This window comes from Zootoca vivipara, chromosome 5 (genome assembly GCF_965207765.1).
Source record: "Zootoca vivipara chromosome 5, rZooViv2.hap1.1, whole genome shotgun sequence".
Classification (NCBI taxonomy): domain Eukaryota; kingdom Metazoa; phylum Chordata; class Lepidosauria; order Squamata; family Lacertidae; genus Zootoca; species Zootoca vivipara.
The window spans coordinates 40,157,744-40,185,608 of NC_142588.1; the positions used below are offsets into that span (position 1 = coordinate 40,157,744).

The 27,865-nt window shown below is 40.9% G+C and overlaps 1 protein-coding gene and 1 pseudogene across 3 annotated transcripts in view; both read right to left on the reverse strand.

Annotated features, from left to right (window-relative positions):
• The window catches only part of DOCK1 (dedicator of cytokinesis 1), a 370,976-nt gene that overhangs the window by 115,843 nt on the left and 227,268 nt on the right, over positions 1-27,865 (reverse strand). The window lies entirely within an intron of this gene.
• On the reverse strand, positions 20,057-23,938 carry LOC118096594 (uridine diphosphate glucose pyrophosphatase NUDT22 pseudogene; annotated as a pseudogene). Its single transcript, XR_015950208.1, has one exon. The product of XR_015950208.1 is annotated as a uridine diphosphate glucose pyrophosphatase NUDT22 pseudogene (transcript).

The window sequence follows — 27,865 nt, forward strand, 5'->3', positions numbered from 1 at the left end:
GCTCAAAGTCCCAGATTTGTGAGCCATTAAGAACCTCTTTGCTGATCTGCACCAGAGTCAAGGTGTTTTGGACTCTTAGAATTGAGAGCAACAAGCAGGACATTTTGAGCGACCAAAATAGCACCTTCACACAACATCATGAGATGAAGGGAACCCCCACTAGTACATTATGTTGGCTACTATCAGGGCTTCTGTGATCTAATGCCCTAATGCTGCTAGAACAGGCATCCCCAAACTTCGGCCCTCCAGATGTTTTGGACTACAATTCCCATCATCCCTGACCACTGGTCCTGTTAGCTAGGGATCATGGGAGTTGTAGGCCAAAACATCTGGAGGGCCGCAGTTTGGGGATGCCTGTGCTAGAACATGCCCAGTGTTATGTACTGAAATAACTGTACTTAGGGAGTCCAGGAAGATTCCTCTTGATATAGCTTCTTTCTAGATTCTATTTTTGGCAAGCAGCCTAGGAACTTTAGCCAGGGGTTAGAATCTTTGATTACATGATCAGGAGCCCTACCCCACATCCAATATCTAACCATTGCAGGAGCCAATTTGCCATGGAAGAGCAAGGGTTCATGATCTCTTTAGATAGATATCTTTATTGTCATTGTCCCCTTGCGGGAACAACGAAATTACTCGGTTGCTACACCCACTCAGATAAAGCATTCCGCATAATCCAAAATTATAAAACCTAATTAAAAACAGTAAATATAATACAAATAACAAGTAAAATAAGATGGCTTCAAAGTCCAGGCTTTCCATTTAAGGCAAAAATCGCTCTAAAGAAGAAACTGTTCCTGAGACGGCTCTGTTCCTGAGGACCCCCCCCCCCCCCAAAAAAAAGAAACAGGGCTTTCCTCCTCTGAAAATTAAATGCATCTTATGGTCAGGTGCGTCTTATGGAGTGAAAAATACGGTAGATACCTTTTCCATGGCCCAGTCTTCCCCTGTCTCTCAGTGAGTTGTAGAAGCAGTGTTAGAAGCAAATTACGGCATTCAGTGCTTTTATTCTTTCTACATTTTTATTCTAAAAGCACAAAAATGAATTCCTAAATGAAAAATCTATATCCTTATGCTTAAAAGAGCACAATAACTTGTGAACTGCCCTTTGCATTAATAACTAGCACCCTTTGTATTACAATATTCTTATCAGGCAAAGAAATGGATGCAGACTGACATTTATTGTGACAAAATGAATGATGTTTTTATGTGCTGAAGATCCTAAATGCTTACAGCAATCACATCACAGAATTCCATCTGCCTGGAACAGATAATGTTATATCATCTATGTATATCTGTCAAACTGTATAGTATATCTATCGGCAATAAATCTAATCATAAGTACAAAAAAGAAGCCGCTTATATAGCCATGAAGATTGGAATTGGATAAAAATTGTGAAAAAATGACTGTATAATCTATATTTTAATTTCCTTTCATTTTCTATATCTCACAGTATTTTCCCCTTTGAAATAAAGCCTAACAGGTGATAAATCACCCACCTTGTTTGGGGCATTAGGAGACTGTAGTGTTATGTTCTGCATGCCTGTTGAAGCTTATATCATTTTGTTTCACAAGTGGGGCATTACAGAGTCTTAAATCATAAAGTTGCCTCTCTTTCTGCTCTGTGGCCACTCCTGTGGCTTTGAAAATCCAATATGAGGAATCATTCTCTATGGTAACTTCTGTAGCTGCAAGCAAAGCAATTTAGAAAACACTTTTATGGGAGCAGTTTCTACATAGTACTTGTAACAAATTGCTTTGCAGTGACAACATTTACAAAATATGCAGTTTAAGTAATACAAATGGGTTATCAAATTAGCATGATGTAAACAGATAGAAAAGTAGTTTCCCATCAACAAATCCATTATAAACTAGTACAAAACAGGATTATTTACCCAGCATCGTTGCATTCCTGCTAATCTGGCACGAAGTTATTACAGCTCAAGCTTTAAATGCAAGTCACTCAAATCTTCTAGCGTAATTTACTAATGTAAAACATGTTGTCTATTTTATAAGGGTAGGAAGATGGAAGAAATAACTTTGCTGGGGGGGGGGAGTGAGAACAGGAACGGTTTGTGGAAGGATTGCTCCATTTTTGGTGAACCTTTCCCCTCTTAGTCCCGGCATCACAGCTTGAACCCACTGAAGTGCCACTGGACCATCAGAAGTGGCTTGCCTTCTTTGACAGAAATAATCTTATCCACTATGGAATAGTCTAATACCGGTACCCATTTCTTGATATTGCAAGTACTTCTGTAACAGCTTGAGTCAGTGGCAATGGCATTATTTCTTTAAAAAGAATAATCACAGGTACGGTACTTCGTAGGTGCATTCCTCCAGGCAGAAGCCATTTATCTAGTGTGATTTATGCAAGCTTGTCATGCTGCATTTTAAATAAGTTAAAATGGCTTTTATAATTGTGAGAGCAAAATAATTGAAGGCACTGTATCATAATGTCAAGTAACTTTTTTTATTATAATCTCCGACCAGAAATCTACAGGTTAAGTAAAGAATTGAAAGCACGACCATTTCATCAGCTCAGCTCCATCTGGTTCCTTCCCTTCCTGAACTGTTTCCATTACAGTTGATTGTTCTAAGAACTGCTATTTAATTGAGGATTGGTATTATCTGAGTTTGTTTCCCTCCCTTCCCTTCCCTTCTCTTCCAATCCCTTTTTCTTCTTGTGTTGTGTCTTGGAGCTATTGGGCTAAAGAAGGAATAAAAATAAATTAAATTTGTGTTTGCTGTATATTTTCTCACACATTTTCAGGAAATGACTGGGTACCTTTCAAATGGCTAGAACACTTTGTGGATAACTTTTGAAGTTGGAGAAAATATAATAGCATTGTAAGCTAAAGAACAGCTTGGTCTCTGAAATGCTCACAGACATCTAAAATGCTCACAGATCAGCTAAACACAGACATCATACAGCCTTTATTCAAAATAACATGAAATGCCTATCATCAGAGGCTTCATAACGGAAGCAGGGATCTTCTGCTTGTCTCCTAGTGAACTGATTCTTCTCCCAGAGAGACAGACACCTTGATTGCATATAGAATTGTTTTTAATTTACTAGCCGTTTCAAATCTCCTGAAAAATAGAAGCAATCAGCTCTACTACTCAGTGCAAACAACTCAGATTAATCCTGCAGCTACCCACTTGAAACATTCCTGCCAAGAAGTCTGTGAATGGTAGTGCGAGAAGTGAATACATGAAGCTTTCTGTACATCTCTAGGAAAACCATAAAACTTCAAGGGTTTGTTACTAAAGATACAAATCCAAAACCTTTAAATGTTTTCCCATTTGGTTATTCCTAATTTCTAAACACCAGATTGCAGAAATTGTTATACCTTGCCAACCGTTTCTGCGCCACTGAATAAAACCATGCTTTGCCAGGTATCAAATAACGAGGAAGGAGGAGTGTAAAAAAGCCAATGAATTCCAGAGGGCAACCTCTTAGATAGGCCATGTCTTGGGTATTTACAGAGCTGGTGTAAGAAATTGAACAGCCAAGAGCACACTACCCTACTTCTTGCCTTCCCCTTCTTCCTGATAGCAACCCTGCCTCCCCCTCGGCCTTATCTTCTGCAGCGTAACTTCTTTTTGTTGTTTTGTCACAATGAATTTTATTATAGTTGTTACTTTCAGCCTTTCAGACAAAATGTGTGCACACCAAATAACCTTTTAGCCCCATAAGGTATGCGGCCAAGGGTGGAACAGCTACCAGACATAATAATGCAGAGAAAGCTGTTCCATTTAAACATAAGGTCACATGTGAGCTTTGTTCTCTTGCATCCTTTGAACTAGCTGTGATATTTCTGTACCACATGTGATCTCCTCCAGAACAACTCACCAAATACATGCACTTCCCTCCCAGGTGCTACAAACCCCCCCCCATCTTAGCGCTCTTCCCCCCCCCCTCTCTCTCTCACACACACACCCTCTTGCTGCCACCATCACCAGGAAATAAGACAGGCATCTGAACCTGGGCTGGCTTTCTCCCACTAAACAAACCACAACCAGCAAGCAAAGAATAAACCTTGGTTACACATCATGGTTTGTGAAAGAAACTATAAGCATGGGCTTGGAATAATGTCACAATAAACCAGACTCTGGCTTGTTTATCCATGACTTGGCAATAGTAGAGGAAGCAGAACTTTTCAGCAGTGTATTTGTGACCACAGTGGGGGCAGATAGAAGTACTGTACATGTCATTGTCTTTGGGGAGGTTTACCCCACCCATATCTGCCTCACCCACCACTGGAATGCAGCACTTGGGTCAAAACAAACAACAGTTTGATTAAATAAATGTTCTGTTTCCTTGCACTTTAACACCTCTCATTTCAAATCAGTCAACTAGATGCTATGAATAAGCTGCAAGTCTGTTTTGTTTGCTCAACACATATAAATTGATCTCACCTCCTTGCGATAAAGATAGTTCACCGGACATATAAAGCAGTACTTAATAGTCTTTGATAAAACAAGACAAACAACACACTTCTTTTGTTCAGCCAGCATCAGTCAATGGTAGCATCTTAAGGTTTGGTTACCCCATTTCACCATTTCTTCCTTTGTTAATTACTGGCATGTGCCCATTTTACAGGCTAATGTTAAGTGCTGATAGCCTGGCCCTTTTAGCTTTTTCCAGCTAAACACATTTAGTCTTAAAAATGTAAATGTTACCTTACTAATATTTCATTTTGGGACTACTTGTAGAGAATCACATGGGCATTTATAGGGATGAGCACAAGCTTCGTTTCATGTTTACCAGTTGCCTTGACAAGGATCAAAAATAGTATTATGTGTTAACTGGAAGGGGGATGGTGAGAGCATTTGAATAGCTGCTTTAAGTACTATTTTGGTTAGCAACCGTATTATGTTTGTCTCCTTGTATGAATTCGTAATCACAGAAAAAGTATGTAATAATTGCTTTGAAAATGGAGTACTTCAAAACAAAGAGCACAATCCTAAGCAAGTCAAATCAGAAGGAAATCAATGGCACTTAATTCTGGAAAGTGGCATAGGATGGCACCCTGAAGGTCACAATTAAAAAGAGGAAGAGTGTAGGACTATTGATGAGGAAGTGGTAAGAGGCAAAAGTCTCAAGTGATAGAAAAAAGAATGAAATGGGAGTGAAGCAGAAAACAGGACTAATCCAGGATGTGTCAGTCTATGGCACATATAATGCCAATGTATGGTGGTCATTTCATTATGCGTCACATAAGGCATGCAATTAGCACACTTCTTTCCAGTACTGTGACAAGAACTATTACCGTTGTATTATAGTGTTGAGTGGCATCAGATACAGGTTCTTTGGCGTACACTTTGATGTGGGTTCAAACACACACCTTGTAATGCATTGAAGATAACAGTTGCATAAGATGGAAACACCTGAGACTTGGAAACAGCAACAACCCTAGATTTTGACAAAGTTCTGGAACTGATGCTACTTTGGACACTCAATGCCAGTAACTCAATGCTTAGCTGGGGATAGGAGCTGTAGCTCAGTGGTAGAACATATACTGGTAGTTTTCACGCAAAAGCTCCCAGGTTCAGTTCCTGATGTATCCAGGTAGGGCTGGGAAAAACTTGTGCCTGAAATCCTTCAGAGCTGCTGCCAGCCAATGTCCGCAATACTGAGATAGATGGACCAATTGCTTGACTTGGTACAAAATAATTCCTATGAGGCAGAAAAAGCAAAAAGTATGACCCTATTTGTTGAATTCTTAAAGCTATAAGAACAATCTCAAAAGATGATGCTGGGAAGATTCTGCTCCAGCCTGCAGTTTTTGGCTCATGCAATACTGCAAGGTTCTTTAATTCCCCATGCTATCTATATGAAACCACTGGTTAAGGTCATTGAAGGATATGGTTGAAGTGCTGTTTGTACATTAATGATACCTAGCTTTGTTACTCATTTTCATCTGGTTCAGCTGTGGTGTTTAAGGTTCTAAATAGATGTCTAGGTTCATGATGAACTGAAAGAAGGTGAATAACAGGCATCCCCAAACTTCAGTACCGTCTATACCAGGCACCCCCAAACTTCGGCCCTCCAGATGTTTTGGACTACAATTCCCATCATCCCTGACCACTGTTCCTGTTAGCTAGGGATCATGGGAGTTGTAGACCAATACCTCTGGAGGTCCGCAGTTTGGGGGTGCCTGGTGAATAAACTCAAACTAAATCCAGATAAGATGGAGGTATTGATGGCTGGTGGTTCAGATGTCCTTGGGATAGGTGTTCTGGAGGGGCTGCACTACTCCTGATGGTGGTCAGGAGTGACCCCCCCCCCGCTTCAGTTAGGGTGGAATGTCAACTGTGTCCCCTCCTGTGTTGGAAGGATTTGGTCACTGTCATTCATGTCCTAGTAATCTCCAGAATAGACAGTGCTATGGTCTCTGCACAGGGATGCCTTTGAAAGTACTGCTATATCTTTATGAATAAGAATCATTTCAAGTTCTTGTGTTGACTCGAGAGACCTAAATGGTCTAGGGCCAGGGCATTTTAACAGCCTTTTTAAAAAGAAAGAATTTGTACCCTAGCCAAGACAACCAGGTATGGCATCATCTGATTTTTTTACAACAGCAATTGAAATAGCAAAATGGTTACTAGGTTGCAATGAAAGGACTATCCCCCCCCCCCGCTTTTCTTTTCTTTACAGCTACATTTTGCTCAGACATTTACATAAAGAAATAAGGCAATATACAGATGCAGTTGACACCAGGAAATTTTCATTTCACCAACTAAAATGATTTCCTATTGTTGATAACATGTTTAAAAGAATATGAAGAAAGGAGCACACAAATGTATCTCCTATTATCGTCAATCTGAACAGCTGGAAAGTATCTAACATGTGAATATAGTTACTTTGTCCAAAGCTTCCCTAAAACTGTCTTCCTCTTCTCTCCTCTATTGAAATCTTACTCAAAGGGGGGATTTCTTTCAAACTCCTTACATAATCCAAGGAGTGGAATCCTAAAAAAAAATCAGGAAAAAGTTTGGAAGCTCTTCAAACAGAGACATGGTATAGCCCATTTATGCTATTTGCTAGTCTTCTCTGGATTTGCTTCAAAACCTGAAATATGCTGCCTGTATACTTCTATTTACTGGGATCAAAAGTCTCCTGAGTTGGGCATTATGTGATGTGGAGTCTGGCACTTAGCTCTTGTGCCAGACAATCCACATCACATAATGCCCATGCAACTCTTTCAGTCACAGCCCAAACCACTCACATTCCTAAATTGTTTAGCTTAACCTCGGTGGATGTCAAGCGCAAAAACATCCTGTCGGTTTTTGTGTTCAAAACATAGAGCTGTGGTCACTCTAATAGTGCTATCTTACAAGCTGATCCTCCTACAATATTGTTCCATTTAAGTTTTCAAAGAGGAAAGGCATTTGTTTAAAAGCGCCCCTGTGTTAGCACTGTCCCATGTTAAAATTTACTGCCGCAGAGAGGAAACTTATCTATAAAAATGTTCACTCTGAACTGGTGGAAGTTAGGAACATTTTTTCCAACACCTGAAGCACTTTTGATCAAGCAACAACTTGTGTGAAAACTGATCTACACAAACCAACTCAGCAAAATAATGGTTGAATGAGCCCAAACCTCAGATAGGGAAGGAGCATGCAAAGAGCAAAACTGCTTCTGTTCTCTGGAGGAGGAACAAAGTACTGTAGCTGGAAGCTCTGCTCTGGGAGCCAATATGTTTGTGTGGTTCCACTAAGCCAGGTGTAGGAAAGTTTTTGGCCTGGTGTGCAGCACTTCCCAAATGCCCAACAACTAGCTAGCTGTCGGGCATTTGGGAAGCACTGTACAGATCACTTCCCAAGCGCCCAGGCTTTGACTTAGAATATCTTGTGAACTTGACCAGCAGAAATTCCCACTGTGCAACACAAGCATGCTGTGTGCAATGAGTTGTTAAACTCAAGCCATATCATGTATTGATTTTATAGTACCAATGGTTTAATCTTTCATCTGGGGATGCTGCCCATAGTCATCTGGACTGTTGACAATAGAAGGGAAAGAGCACAAGGGAGGAACTTCAAGAAAATGGATTAACACATGCACCTTGCTTCTACATGCAACACTAACATATTGAACAGAACATTTAACCTATCAGACAAAAATACTTCAAACATTAAAAACCAAAAAGGAAACCCAACTCCTTCTACTATTGGCACCCAAAACACCAACTCTTAGCAGCCTTTTCCACATACTACTTAATCAGCCAATTTTTCTGCCAGATTCACTCAATAATCACACACTTCACTGTTTATGACAGCAAAATCACTTCAGCTGAAATGGAGAGAGATTTGTAATGAGTTGGCCAGTTCAAATGGTGTACGCACCAATATGTGGTCAATACTTCTAGAGTAAACACAGTGTGAACTCCTTGTTCCAATTGCTGCCTGGCTTGAAAATCTTCTCTGTTGGCCGAAGAAACATAGCAGAAGCTTTTTAAAAACAAAAAACCAAAAAAAACCCATAATGTGGTGGGGAAAAAACTAACCCTTTTCTATTTCTGATCTATTAAACAACAAACGATACAGAAAACTCATTACTCAAGAGAATGAGAATGCTTGTTTAGAGAGTTCCAGGCTGTCTTTTGAATCAGATGGGTCCTATAATCTTTGTTGATCCTTCTTATAATGATTACTTGTCTCTCAGATTGAATCGCAACATAAACTGAATAAATAAAGGAGGCAATTAAGAAACAAGCTATCAAGAAGGAATCTAGTATTAACAGACACATCACATTGCTTTAGCAGGCTGTGCAATGTTACCTTCCCACAGTGCCTACATAACCCAGAGTCCTACCTACTGTATATTCCTGCGTATAAGACTACTTTTAAACCCAGGGAAATCTTCTCAAAAGTCGGGGGTCGTCTTATACGCCGGGTTGTATTTCATATACGGCGAGTATATCCCAAACTCTATATTTTAACTGGAAAAGTTGGGGGTCGTCTTATATGCCCAGTCGTCTTATACGCCATAATATACGGTACTCTTCAAGAGAATGAAAGAGCTCCATTTTCAAAACAACTATCCAGTAGAACTACTAGAGAAGGAAAGGCTATTACTGTAATCCAGAAATATCATTGTTCCAACAGGATGAGAAAGCTAAAAGACTACTTATAAAGCAATGATTCAGAGGACTATATGTAGCTATATCACAGTTTCATTAAGGTAACCGAATAACTAACAACAACAACTATTAATATGACTATTACAACTATTGCAGTAGCAGCAGTATTTGGAAAAATTGAAGACTGGTTGTCTAAGATCCTACATACTTTGACTGATTCCATTGGTATGGACAAACAGCATCTCAAAACATTGTATTCCATTGGTAATATAATTGTTATAGTTATGTTTTCTGAATGCTACTTTCCAGGGTAACAAGTATTTTGCTAACATCTCATTTACCCTCACAAAACTTCACTGATGCAGCTTAAAGATTTTTTTTTCCAAAACCACCAACTGAGCTTCATTTTATTGTGTGTGTGTGTACACACAAACTAATTTTGCATAACCACCCATAAGGAAATGTCCTCTGTGTGGCTTACAAAAAATAAATGGCTAAAATAAAACATTTAACATACAATACAAAGCAATAAAAACAGCATAAAATTTGATTGAATGAAAATGAATCATAAAATTGAGAAGTCCAGATTATTATTTAAAAAATTGTTTAATAGGCCTCAAATGAATAAAAAAGTATTCATCTGGTGATGAAAAAAACATAAGGATTGCTTGGGAATGGCTATGAACTTGAATCACAAGTGGAGCAAACTGGATATATTCAGGAATTAGTAGTTAAAACTGAATGCTGTTGTGTAGCCATGCTGAACACTATGAAGCAGTTGCTTAATGTAGTGTGTGTATTAGTATACTGTGATGAGAACAATACCCGAATGCAACAATCAATATTAGAATTGATGCAACGTGTGAAAATTTGAGATGTCTGCAAGCGTCTTTGGCTCTAGCATTCAGGGTAGCTAACCTGTGGTCCTGCAGATGTTGCTAGACTAGAAATTCCATCTCCCCTGATAATTGGCCATTCTGGTTGGGGCATGACAGGAAGCACTGTTTTAGCTACCCCTATTCCAGATGATCAAGTCTCAAATGCTCCAAAAGATAAATTGTCACTCACTGCTGCTTCACTCTGGAAAGAGAAATTGCTTGTCTGCAACGTACTACAGAATGCCCAAGGAAAGAACCTGTGTTCAAGTAGTTTCAAACACAAATAAGAGTGTGACTGGAGAAAAGAAGCATGACCCCATCATAAGCAAGAGAAGGCTTGTGAGTCTTTTGTGTCATTTTTTCATTTTTAAACAAAGAACTTTCAGGCCTGGTAAGGCTTACATGTAAGCATTTCAGTTTCCACTCAGGTCCCTTTGCTTACAAAATATAAATCTGCTTCACATTTTGGAAATTTGGGCCTACATCTACTCACCCTGATGCTCTTGCAACATAAAATTTGTCTAGTTTAGTAGAGGAAAGAACAATCTGTGACAGTTCTGCAAGTTCTTTGTTGTTGTTGTTGTTCAAAATGCTTAAGACATAGAGCAGGTTTAAAGCCTTTTTCCTTTAGCGCCATCATCAGAAAACTCATTTCCTTATGTTCTCTAGTAATATTCTTGGTGCATACGAATGTGAAACACTAGCACCTTTGCCTCTGATATTTCCCAGTCATTTTCACTCCTCTTGATCAGCAAAAAAGCAGTCAATATGGCAGTTAGCCAAAGTACTATAGCTTTGGAAGATTAAAACTGATTTGCCCCAAGAGGAGGCAATCTTGCAGTTCATTTTCTTTTGGATATAATTTTCCATCTACTTTCTTAATGGCCTCATAGATGTAAGTATTAAGGAATAAATTTACTTTCACTTAAAAAAAAATATGGGCATAGAAAACCTTGCCAGTTTATTTCCCCACTAATTTTAACCCCCTCCCCCAGCACAATATCCTATATTTGCAAGGAAAATGCATATTTTTATTGAAAATCTTAAATTGGGTCTCTTTTCTGAAAGATGGAAGAATGCTTAACATACTTTGTTGTTAAAATCACAGAGCAAGTCAAATTAGGAGCAACTTGTATTAAAATTACAGCCTCAAGTTATACAGAACTCTTCCTTAAGATCAGGGTGTTTGAATAAAGGAGGGGGGACAACACAAGGTTGGTCATGATATCTAGCTTAGCTTCTTTGTCTATAGAATTTTCCAGTCCTGAGAGGAAAAAAAGAAAGCACTGGCATACTTAATTAGGCAATCGTTAGAATAATAGAAATGGAAATAATCTCGGCAGTTGTCTAGTCCATCCTCAGGGCAAAATCTGCAATGCAGGATACAACTGCAGCATCCTGGACAGATGGCCTTCTAACCTCTGCTCAAATACCTCCAGTGGAGGAGAGCCTGCCACATCCTGAGGCAGTTTTCTCAATTTCTGAACAGCTCTTACTCTTAAGATGTCTTTTCCTAATTCTGAGCTGAAATCCGCTTCCCAACTGGTTCTACTCCGGCCCTCTGGAGCAATGAAGAACAAAACTGGTTCTTCTCCTGTGTGACAGCCTATCAGATATTTTAAAAGCTGCTTCCATGTCTCCCCCTTTATCTTCTCTTCTCCATGCTAAACATACCAAACCCATTCAACATTCCCCATAGGACTTTGTTTCCAGGCTCCTCACTATCTGGTTCCACTCTTCTGCACACATTCCAGTAGGTCAATTCCCTTCTTAAAATATAGTACCCAGAACAGACTAGTGCAGAACTGAGTGATGTTGAGACAATGTGTCCCTCAATGCAGCCTAAATTAGGGCTAAGCTATATGCCAGAGTTAGGGACCCAGGTGGCGCTGTGGGTTAAACCACAGAGCCTAGGTAGGGCTTGCTGATCAGAAGGTCGGTGGTTCGAATCCCTGCGACGGGGTGAGCTCCCGTTGCTCGGTCCCAGCTCCTGCCAACCTAGCAGTTCGAAAGCACGTCAAAATGCAAGTAGATAAATAGGTACCACTACAGCGGGAAGGTAAACTGCGTTTCCATGTGCTGCTCTGGTTTGCCAGAAGCGGCTTTGTCATGCTGGCCAAATGACCTGGAAGCTATACGCTGGCTCCCTCGGCCAATAATGCGAGATGAGCGCGCAACCCCAGAGTCGGTCACGACTGGACCTAATGGTCAGGGGTCCCTTTACCTATATGCCAGAGTTACTAGCTACTGAGAATCACTATGTAGGTCACTGGAATTTTATACTGCCCCCACTTCCCACCTACATGTATAAGCAAGCAACATATGGGTCCGGGCCTTATCTACCTACACTGCTTTCTTTCTAAACATGCAATCTGGCCTGCCATTATAAGCAACCAGTATACTGCAATCTGTGTTTGGTGAGGAGAGGGGAGGAGGCAAAAGATTTCCCTATGCAAATTTATCTCCAACTAAATTTCAACTGATGCAGTTGAATCCAGACTGGTGTGTGTCTTTATATATGTGGGAACTCTGCCCATGTTTTCTAATTTCCTCATTATTTCTATCATCAATACAAGAACCTATTACCAGATAAGAATATGGTGTTTGGAGTGAAGGAAGATGGTGTGAATAAACTCTGATTATCTCTGATTTTGTGAACAAATCCTAATATTCTGACAATCTGAATGGTAATAACAACACTTAATTTCCTGTGCCATGATGCCAAGGAAGGGCAACAGTAAATGCAACAAACATCTTTTTTTTGTACAATTCCTGTACAGTGGTACCTCTGGTTAAGAACCTAATTCGTTCTGGAGGTCTGTTCTTAACCTGAAACTGTTCTTAACCTGAGGTACCACTTTAGCTAATGGGGCCTTCCGCTGCCGCCACCACGCGATTTCTGTTCTCATCCTGAAGCAAAGTTCTTAACCCGAGGTACTACTTCCGGGTTAGCAGAGTCTGTAACCTGAAGCGTTTGTAACCTGAAGCGTTTGTAACCCAAGGTACCGATATAGTGAAAATTGCCTCTGGAAAAACAAAAAAAGTATTGCAGCCACTTTTCAGAAATAGCTAGTACCTGATAATGACTTATGATAAACTTTCTGAAGCAGTTCTATTTTAATTTAACACATTTGCCTCTATTTAATTACTTAGTTCACACCATAGCTTTTCTAAGTAACAAACACATCAACACGTTCTTGCTCCTGACACTTGCTATGACAGAGTGAAAAATAGCAACGCTTGCTATGTGACTAACACCAGTTCAATGGCTTGCTTTATATAAATAAAGAACAAACTCTTGCAAAGCTTCACTTAATTCAGAGGTATTCAAGCTGATTTTGCAACAAAAAAACAACCATATTCAGAAGCTTGACATACCAGATCGGGGTAGCTCCAGGGAGGTTGGGAGTGCATTCCCAAATAGCTCACCATTAACCCCCTTTTGCAGTATCCCTGTGGTGATCAAAAGCAAAGGCACTTTCCACATCCTCAGTGCTTTTCTTTATCATCTATATCAGGAATGAGGAATGGGAAACCTGTGGCTCACAATATGTTGTTTGACTATAACTCTCATTACCCTGACCACTGGCCATATTAAAAGGTAAAAAAGGTAAAGGACCCCTGGATGGTTAAGTCCAGTCAAAGGTGACTATGGGATGTGGTGCTCATCTTGCTTCAGGCCGACGGAGCCGGCATTTGTCCCCAGACAGCTTTCAGGGTCATGTGGCCAGCAAGACTAAGCCACTTCTGGCACAATGGAACACCATGATAAAAACCAGAGCGCACGGTAACATCGTTTACCTTCCTGCCATATATGGGCCAATGGCTGAAATAAATTACCTACCTACCTACCTACCTACCTACCTACCTACCTACCTACCTTCCTGCCACAGCAGTACCTCTTTATCTACTTGCACTGGCGTGCTTTTGAACTGCTAGGTTGGTAGGAGCTGGAAGAGATAGGAGCCACGGGGATTCGAACCACTGACCTTCCAATCGGCAACCCCAAGAGACTCAGTGGTTTTGACCACAGAGCCACCCATGTCCCATATTAACTGAGGCTAAAAGACATCCAATAACATATGGAGGGCCACAGGATCCCCACACCTAATCTACTATATATTTTTGAAAGTCTGTCTGTCTGTCCTCTCAAGTTCAGAATCCTCTTGAGGTATCATCACCTAACTTTGCATGAGGATTTCCAAGGTGGAGGCAGCAGTTGTTGACATTCAGATGCTGGCTGTCACTTTGAATCAAGATGGAAGAGCAAAACATTACTTTGGTGTGGCTTCACCCAATTTTTGGTGTGATGGGTCCAAACTCAAAAAATTAAACTCACAAATTAAACTATCAATTTAAAAAATACAGTGTTCTTTGGTTTATAAAAATTCTCAGGCCAACCAATATATAAAGAACAGTATCAGATAGCTTGTTAATTCCAGTATTGTAAGATTGACTCAGTTGCATGCTGTTTTTCAAGGAGGTGAATATTAACTATGACCTATTTATTTTAAATACAAATCTACTCAATAAGACAATATTTCAGGGGAAACATTTCACCTCAATTCCTCTGCTGAAACTATTTCCTGTAATTTTCAATAAAAAATAAAAAATAATAATACTGTAATAATAATACTGTAATAATAATAATAATAATAATAATAATAATAATAATAATAATAATAATATATTTATACCCCACCTATCAGGCTGGGTTTCCCCAGCCACTCTGGGCGGCTTCCAACAAAATATTAAAATACAGTAGTCCATCAAACATTAAAAGCTTCCCTAAACAGGGCTGCATTCAATAATGATGTTGAAATCTTTGCTGACTAGGACTAAACAAAAATTATTTACATTAACTTTTTAATAACAAGATATCTGCATTCCTCCACTCTCTAGCATTAAATGTACAGTGAACTAAATTTGCATGACAATATTTTCCTTGACTTAGGGCTCATCCACACTTCTGCTTGGCCTGCAGGTTTCCCTGGGGAAACCCACTCTTTACCACTAAATCAGAACAAATGTACTGTAAATCAGGTTTTCTGCAGACTGATGTTTGCTCCAATTCAGCCATAAAGAGCAGGCTTCCAGGGAAAGCAGTGGGGCAAATGGAAAAGCACTTGGAGTCGTGCTTAAAAAGCACAGGACTGTGAAAAATCTCTTCGACCTCTGCTTTTCTAGGCACAGGACAAGCAAAGTTTGGGCAAGCCCTGAATCTGAATGAAGTGCTGGGTATATTACAGATGCCCATCTTCCCAGATAGCATGTTTCTCAAGTTATTTTAGCAAAATATTTCCTGAAAGTGTCATCTACTGCCATATAATGCAATTAAGTAAGTGGGGCAGAAGAAGCCTCCCTTTGTTAAATGATGTTGAAATCTTTGCTGACTAGGACTAAACAAAAATAGAACAATAGCAATTCATCTGGAAATACTCATACCAGGGAACATAGTTTAGATAAAGGGCTCAGGTCCCTTAGGAACAAAAATGCTCAGAGATTCTCCTGCCCCACCAATACAAGTCCAGTTGTCCTGAACCCCTGGCCTACCTGGCAGTATGTCAAGTCTAAGTCCAGGGATCAAGACACACGAGCCAAGTCCAAAGGTCAGAAAACGCAGCCCAGGGTCAGTTCAAGTAGCCAAGTCTGAAGTCCATCAGTCAGAACACAATCCAGAGTCAAACCTGAAGCACACTCCATGAGCATCCAAGCCAAGCTCCATCAACATGAGCAGTTGAGCAGACATAGCACAGCACCTCAGCTCTGCTTCCCTTTCATACTTTGCATGCTGATTGCAGCACCTGGGCTTGATGAGGAAAGTGACCCTCACCTGTTCTGAGCCTACTCCAGCTGAGGAATCACACACCTCCTCCCAGAGCTAATGAACCCCACCAGGCCAACAAGGGAGCTGGGCTGTGGGCCTTTACCTGCCTCAGCCTCCTAGAGTGCCACTCCTGCTACTCCCTATGCCTCAGAGCCCACCTTGTTCATTGGGCATAGCTGCCAAGTTTTCCCTTTTCTCACGAGGAAGCCTATTCAGCATAAGGGAATTTCCCTTTAAAAAAAGGGAGAACTTGGCAGCTATGTCATTGGGACAGGGGCCCCTCTGGCTCTGGGTCCTGCTGCTCTGGGTCCTGCGCACTAACTTCCATTCCTTCACTATCCTCTGTCACCCTGTGAGTACTTCTTTCCCCATCCCCTGCTTGCTCCAGTCCTGGCTACACCCCTTGCTGGGATCCTCTTTTTCCTCTTCCTCCTCCCCGCCGTCCTGCCAGTTCATGACACCAGTAGATTTCTGCAAAACCACCACCTTGCTGTCATCAACAAACCCACAGTTTTCTGTATTATTATGGTGAAATGGGGTTTATCTGTAAATATTCCACAACAAAAGTATTTCAGAATTTAAGCTGCACTCGATTTGCTTATTACCATTTTAGCAGAACAAGCATTGACAATAATAAAAAGTACCAGGGAATGTGACTAAATAAGATCAACTAGCAGTTGAGCTCTCCAGCAATACAGACACAAAAGATCCTATATAAAAAGAAGGGATATCCTTGGGAAGTTCACTGAACTAAAGAACACTTTAATTTTATAGATCTCATTAGCTTCATAAAATACATTTAACATTCAGAAGGTCTTGAAAATATTATACCTTCCATAAATCTTTGAGAAGAAATCACTAATGAACACAGAGGCTTCCAACTCCATTTCTGTGATCACCTCATTGATTAATTCTCTGCAGAAGCACAAAAATATCAGATTGTGTAGGATGCATTTTATTTAGAAGTCAGTTCCCCCCCTGCTTTTTCAAGTTTTAGAAATGTTACAGCTGCTGGTTTTCCCTGCAAAGCATATTTTTACTCTCATTTATCCTTCACATTTCAAGTTCATTCTTTACTTTCATTTCTAGTTCAATTAGCAATCGATGCAGTCCTGTTATGGGAAACCCTGATGTGTCTTGGAAGCTTGGAGCAGAGATGTTATGCTAGTTTTATCCAGCACGTGAGTCACTATTGCTGATTGGGGAGGATGGGAGGGAATTTGCTGCACCTACCAGTGTGTTTGCATTGTGCCAGTCTCCCTGGTGCCTTGCCCCTCTCCTTTTCGGTAAGCAACAGCAACCCACCTGCTGGGAAGCTAGCGTACTGGCTCTGCCCCACCTGGCAAGCTGCTTCTGCCTCCATCTTGACATTAGCACTGTTGGGCAAGCTTCCCAGGACAGCTTTTCTATTACTGATCCTCTTCTGCAATATAGTATAATGTCATAGGAATGTGCTGGGTGCATTCTGGGACAAACCTTTTGGCTGCATGGGCCATATCTGTCAGGTGAGTGGGGCTGCTCACCTGCCTATCACTCGGTATCACAATGACATCATGTGCAATGTGCTTTGAACTCCCAAGATCGGGGCTTCAAGCACCTTGCAAGGCACTACTAAAAGGGAGGCTCTTTTCCCGTTGTTTCAGCAGAGAATCTCATGAATTTTGCATAGAAGCTCCTGCTAAAACAATGAGGGAAATGTTCCTTTTAGTGGGAGATTTTGATCCATAACTCTTCATGATTCAAGGATGGGTGGGTATCAGAATCTACTGCTGAAAAGGCAGCCTCTCCTCCCCCTGCCCTGCTCCCACTCACATGTTTAATTGGGATTAAAACTCTGTTGGTTAGAGTTTGGTGCTGATAATGGCCTGGTTGCAGGTTCAATCCCCATAATGGACAGCTGCATATTCCTGCATTGCAGGGGGTTTGACTAGATGATCCTCACGGTCCCTTTCAACTCCATGATTCTATATCATTGGAAGGGTGGTGGAGGGAAGAGGAATGGCAACTGTTCCCTCCCCCACTCAAATTTAGATGATACAAGATATTGAGGATGCCTGAGAAGCCTGGCCCACTCTCTTAAGTGTACTCTAGAGATTGTGGCACAACCTTCTACAGCACACAAGGTATCTTTGGAAACCAATTCAATTTAGAAAACCTTAGCTAAATATCGAAACCATGAAAACCTCTCCAGTAAAGCGCAACAGGTTAACATCAAAATAAAATAAATCTTAATGAATAAATTAGCAATATACTCAAAATCGTATTCCCCCAATAATGATTTTGGAAATTACTGAGGCTCAGATTAAAGCTCACTTCTATCTTAGCCGTATGCTTGAGATCCTCAAAAATGCCCTTCTACATCCCATTGAATCTTTTTTCCCCCTTCTGCTCTGTCCTCACTTGACCCTCATCGAACCAAGTGAAATGTGGGAGCCTCTAAAATGCCGGTAAGATTGAAGACATTGAGAAAGTGATAAGCTAATAGCTGTAGATTCAGCATGGCCATCCACAGACTTAACAAGAAAGGCAAGTTCCAGTACACCAAGGAAACAGGTGCCGTGCTCAAATGACACCAGACCCTGTCCAAAGGGCAGAAGAATGCTAAATACTATTCTGTGGGGTGGGGAGATGCATGAGGGAAGCAAAATGATCAGATGAATCACAGCCTCATATGCGTTCTGCCTTTAAAAAACAACTAAACTTTAATTCTCTTCTAAATTCATTTTATTTTATTCATTCTAAATTTATTTTAGAAATAAAACTATATGATTTTTCATTTGAAAGGGGTTTTCTTTTTTGCCATTTGTTGTTGTTGTTTAGTCGTTTAGTCGTGTCCGACTCTTCGTGACCCCATGGACCATAGCACGCCAGGCACTCCTGTCTTCCACTGCCTCCCGCAGTTTGGTCAAACTCATGTTCGTAGCTTCGAGAACACTGTCCAACCATCTCGTCCTCTGTCGTCCCCTTCTCCTTGTGCCCTCAATCTTTCCCAACATCAGGGTCTTTTCCAAGGATTCTTCTCTTCTCGTGAGGTGGCCAAAGTATTGGAGCCTCAGCTTCACGATCTGTCCTTCCAGGGAGCGCTCAGGGCTGATTTCCTTAAGAATGGATAGGTTTGATCTTCTTGCAGTCCATGGGACTCTCAAGAGTCTCCTCCAGCACCATAATTCAAAAGCATCAATTCTTCGGCGATCAGCCTTCTTTATGGTCCAGCTCTCACTTCCATACATCACTACTGGGAAAACCATAGCTTTAACTATACGGACCTTTGTCGGCAAGGTGATGTCTCTGCTTTTTAAGATGCTTTTTGCCATACTACCTTTAAAAAAACAAAACCCTCCAGCTTAACTTTGTACCATTGCTACAAAACATAAACTATTCATTTTGGTTTACTTTTTGTCACTTTATGAAATGTAAAATGTTTGCACTCCCTTTAAGTTGGTCAGAGAAAATATTTCTTACATTCGTTTTGACAAATGTAACTTCACAGCTCCTTTTTATGTACAGTTTTTCAGTTACAATAAAGAAGTATAAAAACTTTAAAAAACAACAACAACCAAACAACCAAGAACTTTCCAACTGCATTGCCTACTACATACTACTCTAACATAAAACTACCATATATTCCGGCGTATAAGACGACTGGGCGTATAAGACGACCCCCAACTTTTCCAGTTAAAATATAGAGTTTAGGTTTCGGATATACTCGCCATATAAGAAATACGACCCGGCATATAAGACGACCCCCGGCTTTTGAGAAGATTTTTCTGGGTTAAAAAGTAGTTAAAAAGCAGGTATACACAGTACCAGATAACGTATGCAACATTTGTTGTATACCTATTCTATTATGCATTTAAGTAATTAATTTGGAAACTAAGGGAGCCTATAAGGATTAAGAAGGAAGAGGGATAGGCTTAGATCTGTTTCCGAATCTCATCTCTACAACAGTACCTCTGACAAGTTCAATTTCATTGATGCAGAGTTATCACTTATAGGCTTGCTACGATAAATCAAAGTTCTAGGAAATAGATGGCTTAAAAAACAGATCCATTATAGTCCACACGCTGCTAGAATACTAAGTCCCTAAGCACACATGTGATGTCATTATCAACAGGATACTAATGTCAAGCAGAAAACTGCTTCAATCTTGTCTGTCAAAGATAAAATTTTGGAATAGGAGCCTTTTTTCTCTTGCTGTGTAACTCCATTCAATTGAAAAAAGCACTGCGCCAAGATTTCTTTTTCTCTTTCTTTCTTTCCTTCCTTCCTTCTTCTTTTTCTTATTAGGTGCACATAAGAAAAGCATCAGGAGAATTAAGGATCTAAACAACATAATGTAAGAAGGAGACCAGGTGAAGTTAAAGACATATGATCAGTTAAAAGGTCATTTGGATGACTGGCTCCAATATCATCAAATAAATGAGATGTTTAAAATTGATAAAAGAATTGGTTTCCAATCTGAAAAATCCAAGTTGGAAACGGAGTTAATATATCCAAAGACAAAAGTTCTTTCCAGAATGTATAATTTACTGCTAGAGTGGCATACGAAAGATGAGCAAACAAAATCTGTGATGATAGACTGGTCGAAAGATGTGGGACATAACATTATGGTTAAGGATTGAGAAAGGTTATGGAAGAAACATATAAAATTTACTGCGTGTTATGCTTTAAGAGAAAACATGATGAAAATGATGTATATATGGTATTTAACACCAGTAAAACTTGCTAAGATTTATCATAAACAAGATAATAAATGTTGGAAATGTAAAAAGACAGAAGGAACCTTTTACCATATGTGGTGGACTTGCCCATTAGTTAAGGATTTCTGGGAAAAGATTTATAATGAGTTAAAAAGAGTGTTGAAAAACACTTTTATCAAGAAACCAGAATCCTTTCTCTTGGGTATAGTTGGAAAAGAAATACCTAAGAAAGATACTACCTTTTTCTGTATGCCACAACAGCAGCTAGAAGCTAAGAACTGGAAGACACAGGAGATACCAACAGTAGAAGAATGGCAGATGAAATTATTGGACTTTATGGAACTTGCTGAGATGACCGGGAGACTGCGAGACCAGGGAGAAGATGCGGTGAAAGAAGATTGGAAAAAATTTAAAGTATATCTAAAAAGCTATTGTAGAATAGAAATTGAGAAATAGATATGCAAATGTATAGAAAATGCAGATTTTGAATTTTGATAAGATAAATGGAAAATGTTATATATATATATCACGAACAGGCACAGCAACAGGCTCACAAGGCGCTAAGGTGGGTCTCAGCCAGTGCAGTTTCAAGGGGGATTTGGGTGGTGAGAATAATCCCACTATCCATATCCATGGCATAATATTCCTGCTTTGCCAAAGGACTGCTGGTGATTTTGGGGTAGCTGGGTGCTCTGTAAAGTAATTCTGAATAGTCCCTGAGAGAGTAGTTCACTTCCTCAAAGTACCTCTTCCCAATGGGCTCTTCATTGGCATGTGCCCATGACTCCTCTGTAGAGCTCTATGGCCCCTTTGGCTGATGGGCACAGTTCCTTCCAAAAGTCCCCGCTCTGCTCCATTGTAAGGACATCCTCTCTGTCAACAAAGATAATGCTGGTTGACTCTTGGGCCTTGGGACCCCCGATAGCATAATGGTGCTTCACTTGCTCAGAGCTGAGACTGCACCTGATGTAGAATTCAGCACTGCAGCGGCCTGCACTGGTCTCGTTCCAGGCTATTCTGAGTAACATTGGGCTGCTGAGGGTGGGCAGTGGAAGGTTCACCTCATCCTGGATCTCTCGCAGCACAGAGCAGAACAACTCCTTGACCACGGATTCTCCTGGGAGGTCCTGGTGACAGACGGGCCCCTCCAAGGCAGCATCTCCCATGACAACCTGTGGTTCAGGGTGGCCTCCAGGAATGTCGATCTTCCCAGGTGCCTCCCCTATGCACTGACTCCGCCGCAAAAAGACAAACTTGTCATCCGCTGTGTGCAGCATGGCGCCCAACCCCAGAGGCTCGGCAAGGTAGGCCTGGCTGTTCCCCAAGTCCTCACGCCCACGCTGCTGGAGCTGCCCAGCTGCGTCCGCCAGGTTGGTGCCCACAAAGTCCTTGTAGCAGGTGAGACTGAGGCAGAAGGTCAAGATGTCCCCCTCCAGCTGGATCGAGTGGAGATGGAAATTGGCTCCGTCAAAGAGCCACGGGCTCTGCTGGCGCCGTGCTACCCAAGCTGTCTCCATCTGGGCCCTGTCACCAGGGAGTGGGCGCCGGTCATACAGTGGGGAGAGCTCAGCTCGGACCTGAGCCTCTGTGATGCCCTTGGGAGATGGGCACTGGAACAGGAGAGAGAGATCAGGATCCATCTTCCGCCTGCTCTGTCCATCTAAGGGCACCTCTCTGCCGCCCCTTCCCGGAAGGAAGTCTCAAATTTTAGTTTAATTGAATGAATTAATGTAAGATATAGAATTTGCTGAAAAAATTAGTAATGTAACGCAGAGGGGGGGACTCAGAGGAAGTCCCCAAAGAAAAATGATATGAAATGTTTAAATGTTGAATTTTTACTCTCTTTTTTTCCTATTTCTATAATTTAATCTTTTGTATTTTTATTGTTTGTTTCTGGTATGAATAATGAGTGTGGATTATGCTTGGTTTTGTTTTCCTTTTTCATTTGTATATATATATAAAACTAATAAAAATTATTATTAAAAAAACATAATGTGTGTGTTCACTTTTAAATATTAACATGACAGCTACAACAAAAAGGAAAGTTCTGCAAAGGGCAAGGGATTGTGGAACTCGTTCCAAAGCTAGGATTCTTTTAAAAATAACGATCATCATCATCATCACAACTTATTCTACATACAAACATTTAGTATATTACAGATGATTCTTGCCTGCACGCAACAGATCAACACAGAACTTCATAAAGCCCTGCTTACTTCTCCTACTCTCTATTTCCCCAAGTATACATGTATGGCAGAGTTGTCTCGGAAATAGAAGATCTGTATGCATCCCTTCCGCTCTTGCTTGCCTGAATGATTGCACAGACCACACCCAAAGGGAGAAGGGGAGGAACAGGAATGTATTGATCTGTTCAGGAGACACCGACACAGAGAAAGATCATGCTCACAGTTTTTAAGATCTATAAATATATTAAAATATTTATGGCATGTAAAGAATAGCTAAAATGTGGGCCACATTTCTTAAGTTTAAACGTACAACTGGTGATACCCAGAGAGTTCATTTCCTACTCCTGAGTTAATTACCTGATTCACAGTTTTCATACAAATAAAGCATCTTCCAGGGTGTTTTGGCTGCACTCCCATGTCCATTATCTTAAGTCATTCTGAGGTCACTATAAACGCTTGCAATGAACGGAGAGTTATGCCCAACTTCCCATATACAAGGTATTAACAACAGTACAGTATTTTCACTATCTGGAATTTAAAGAGGAGCTTGGAAGGAGGTCAAGATGGGTTAGCAGAATGGGACATCTCACTACACCACAATCTTGGACAACAGCCTGAGGATGGAACAAGTATAGGCAGCAGATAGAAGGCAGAGGATCTGAGACAACCCTGGCTAGATATGCAGGATTTAGTTATTTTCATCTCCTGGCTAATTAAGTGATAGAAAATTTGGTCGAGGAGAATGTATCGGAGCAGTGGATTGAGCTTGGCAAAAATCATTATTCTAGGTTTAAAATATGACAGCAGCAGAATTTCAAATGGTCCATTGAGTTTATTTATTTAGTAAATTTGAATACCGCCCTTCATCCTTAAATCCCATGGCGGTTGTCCCATCATTTCCTACCTGCTCTGACCTACAATTTAGGGTCAAACTAGACATGGCATTAAATGTGTCTTTGCATTTAATGTGCACACTTAAGAAAATTCAAACAGTGGGGGTGGGAGGGGTTTGCTTAAAATTAAGTTAACCCTTTCGTCCCTTGCTGCAGTTTTGTCAAGAACCCTTTCTCTGTCACTGCTATTTTCACTGGAATGAAATTTCCATTGATATTTCTCATCAGCAGAAGCAAGCATCCATGTGCTACAATCTGACAGGAGCTGCTCATAGGAGCTGATAAGCACTAGTTCTTCAAGTCCTGCAAACTAAATCTTGTGTATCATGCATTTAAGTTTTCAGTGCACCCACATGTTGGGGACATGTTTAATTAACAGCGAGAATGATATGAAAATCCTAAAAATAAGGTCAAAGGAACCATCCTTTAAATAAATGGGTTTATGACATTTGGATGCATATTTAAGAGCAGGGTACACACTTTCCTGCATCTTCCTGTTGTTTGCAGCAACAGAGTAGTCTATACTATACTCTTGACATCAAGACTAGAATGAAATGTGATGTTGAACAGAGATTTGCCGCTGAAAACGACAATACAATCAACAGCCATTTCATGTGGTGATTCAGTTTCTGGCCTCACAGCCACCGGCAGAGAGCGTGTAAGCATGTCCCACCCCTGTTCTGCCCTTTTTATGAGCTTTTTAAATATACCACTTGTTCTGTGAATTGCATTTATATGCTGCTGCCATCATTTTTGTATGTTGACATTTTATAATGTTGACTTTTTTGAATTTGGTATATTATGCTTAATGATTTATAAGCCTTCCAGGATGCAGTAAACATAATATGATACTTAAGAATTTGTAACCTTCTCCCCAGATTAATTTGCATTGCTGTGACAGCCCTCAGTCACGACGGAACCAATCTTGGCCAACTCACCAACTTAATCGTGAGGAGAAAGAAAGAGGTTGGCAGGGGACTCAACTGCAACTGATGAAGCAGTATTTCAATTTCTTAAAATGGATAGGAAATGGAACCTAGCTTGAAAAGGTAAATAACTATTTCTCAAAGGGCTCTTATTTATTGACAGAAAAAATATGTTATACATACTGTAAAGCAAACACAGTCTACAAATATTCCATCACATTAAAAGCCATTGTAATTTGGCTTTGACTTATTCACCAATAGAAACACACTAGGGGACAGAAATCAAAACAGGCATTGTACAATAGACTATATACTTTTTACTTCAGCATTAGACAGATTGTGACAATGTTTCTAAATAATGCTGTTGCACATGGTTGAAGCTGCTCTTGTTTGATGTTGATGTGAAGACAACAGATCCTACGGGTTGAACACCCCTAAATCACTGCACAAACAAAATGATATCTGATTGAGCAATAAAATCTGTCCCCTCTCTTCTCTCTATATATCCCCAGCAGTGTCCTCAAATATTGCCTGGATGGTTGGGGTGTGTGTGTTCTGGGGCACATGTGGGTAGGAAAGAGAGTGAAAGATCTGTTCAAGCAATGTTGATCTATTTTGATTGTATCCGTAAAATATTTTAACTGAATAATAAAATGAAGAAGAAGAAGAAGAAGAAGAAGAAGAAGAAGAAGAAGAAGAAGAAGAAGAAGAAGAAGAAGAAGAAGAAGCATTTAACAGGCAGGAGAACACCAACAGGAAATTTGGGAGTGTGTGATGACTCAAGACAAAATGTTCTGGACAATTATGTAGAGAACTTCATCCAAGAATGCATTGGCAGAGACTGCTCCTTTTAATCATGATGATAAATGTTTTGCTTTATTCGGTCAACCACCACCAAATAAACATTTCTGGAGCATATTGGTAGCAATCAACCAGGACAAAAATCTAGTGGAAATCAATTACATCCTCTAACGTAATTCCTTGATGAATAAATTTTTAAAGCCAGCTGATGTTAATTCGATTTTGCAAGCACTGTGCATACGGAAGTCATGTGCAGAGAAAGCAGAGTCTTAAGGCTGAAGTCCTATGCACACTTACATGAGTATGATGTGCCATCAATACTTAAGATATACAGTGAGGGGGGGGGAAGTATTAGATCCCCTGCTAAATTTGCCCGTTTGCCCTCTGATAAAGAAATGACCAGTCCATAATTTTAATGGTAGGTTTATTGTAGCTGTGAGAGACAGAATAACATCAGGAAAAAGCCCAGAAACCCAGAAAATAAAAGTCAGAGATTGATGTGCACTATAATGAGTGAAATAAGTATTTGATCCCTTTGCAAAAGATGACTTAGTACTTGGTGGCAAAGCCCTTGTTGGCAATTACAGAGATCAGACGTTTCTTGTATGTGGCCACCAGGTTTGCACAGATCTCGGGAGGTATTTTGTCCCACTCCTCTTTGCAGATCCTCTCCAAGTCAGTAAGATTTCGAGGCTGATGTGTAGCTACTTGAACCTTCAGCTCCCTCCACAGATTTTCAATGGGATTAAGGTCTGGAGACTGGCTAGGGCACTCCATGACCTAAATGTGCTTCTTCCAGAGCCACTCCTTTGTTGCCTTGGCCGTGTGTTTTGGGTAATTGTCCTGCTGGAATACCCATCCTCGACCCATTTTCAATGCCCTGGCTGAGGGAAGGAGGTGCTTGCCCAAGATTTGACAATACATGGTCCCGTCCATTGTCCCTTCGATGTGGTGAAGGTGTCCTGTCCCCTTAGCAGAAAAACACCCCCAAAGCATAATATGTCCCCCTCCATGTTTGATGGTGGGGATGGTGTTCTTGGGGTCGTAGGCAGCATTCCTCCTCCTCCAAACACAGTGAGTTGAGTTGATGCCAAAGAGCTTGATTTTGGTCTCATCTGATCACAACACTTTCACGCAGTTCTCCTCTGGGTCATTCAGATGTGCATTGGCAAACTGCAGACGGGCCTGTGCATGTGCTGTCTTGAGCAAGGGGACCTTGCAGGCTCTACGTCCTTCACGGCGTAGTGTGTTACCAACTGTTTTCATGGTGACTATGGTCCCAGCTGCCCTGAGATGATTGACGAGTTCCCCCCGTGTAGTTCAGGGCTGCTTCATCACCGTTCTCATGATCATTGCAACTCCACGAGATGAGATCTTGCATGGAGCCCCAGACCGAGGGAGGTTGACAGTTATTTTGTGTTTCTTCCAGTTGCGAATTATTGTACCAACTGTTGTCACCTTCTCACCAAGCTGCTTGGCAATAGTCTTGTAGCTCAGTCCAGCGTTGTGCAGGTCTACAATCTTGTCCCTGACATCCTTGGACAGTTATTTAGTCTTGCATGGTGGCTACTTTGGAATCTGCTGGATTGATTGCTTCTGTCAACAGGTGACTTTTGTACTGCAACGAGCAGGGATTACAGGTAAGACCTCTCCCTTACAGCAGGTGCTTCTAATCTCAGCTCGTTATATACAGTAAAGATATCAGGTAGCCTGACATCTGGCTGGCTGACAGGGGATCAAATACTTATTTCACTCATTATAATGCACATCAATCTCTGACTTTTGTTTTCTGGGTTTCTGGGGGGTTTTCTTGTTGTTATTCTGTTTCTCACAGCTACAATAAACCTACCATTAAAATTATGGACTGGTCATTTCTTCGCCAGAGGGCAAATTTAGCAGGGGATCAAATGCTTTTTTTCCTCACTGTAAAAGCAAAGAATCAGTGTTGTAAGGGGCACAGAAGATATACAGAAGATGCTTACTTATCGCTGTGGTGGTTGGGAATTACTCTGAGAATTTGAAAAACATATAATGCTCAAAATCTTTGGGTCACTAACAAAGTATTGACATATTATAAGAGGAAGAGGAAAACATTGCATGGCATGTTTGTTTAGAATTCTGTATACAAGTGACTCCCTACTTACGCAGGGGTTATGTTTTGGGGAGCCCCCCCCCCAATAAGTGAAATTGCATAAAGCGGGGAGCACCTATTAAGTGCCCCCCCTCTTCAACCCATTCCATAAAGACTGTTCCAAAAATATCCGCAACTAGAATTGAAGCTCTGGGGCTGGCAGGAGGTTAAAGGGCATGCGGGAAAGTGGCTTCTGTTGTGCTACCCCACACCAGCTGTTAGGTAAGGTGGCTGAGCAGCGTAAACAAAGCCCTAGTATGCCTCCGGTCTTTCGGGGGCTTCTTCCATCATCACCAACACCCTCTTTGGGCTCTGGGGAGGGTCTTCTTGTGAGCCATGAGGACTCTCCAACTCTCTCTCCCCATTTCCAAGCTGGAATTGAATTGTTAATTATTTCCTGGTGCTGCACACATACATGATCACGCATGAGCCCGCC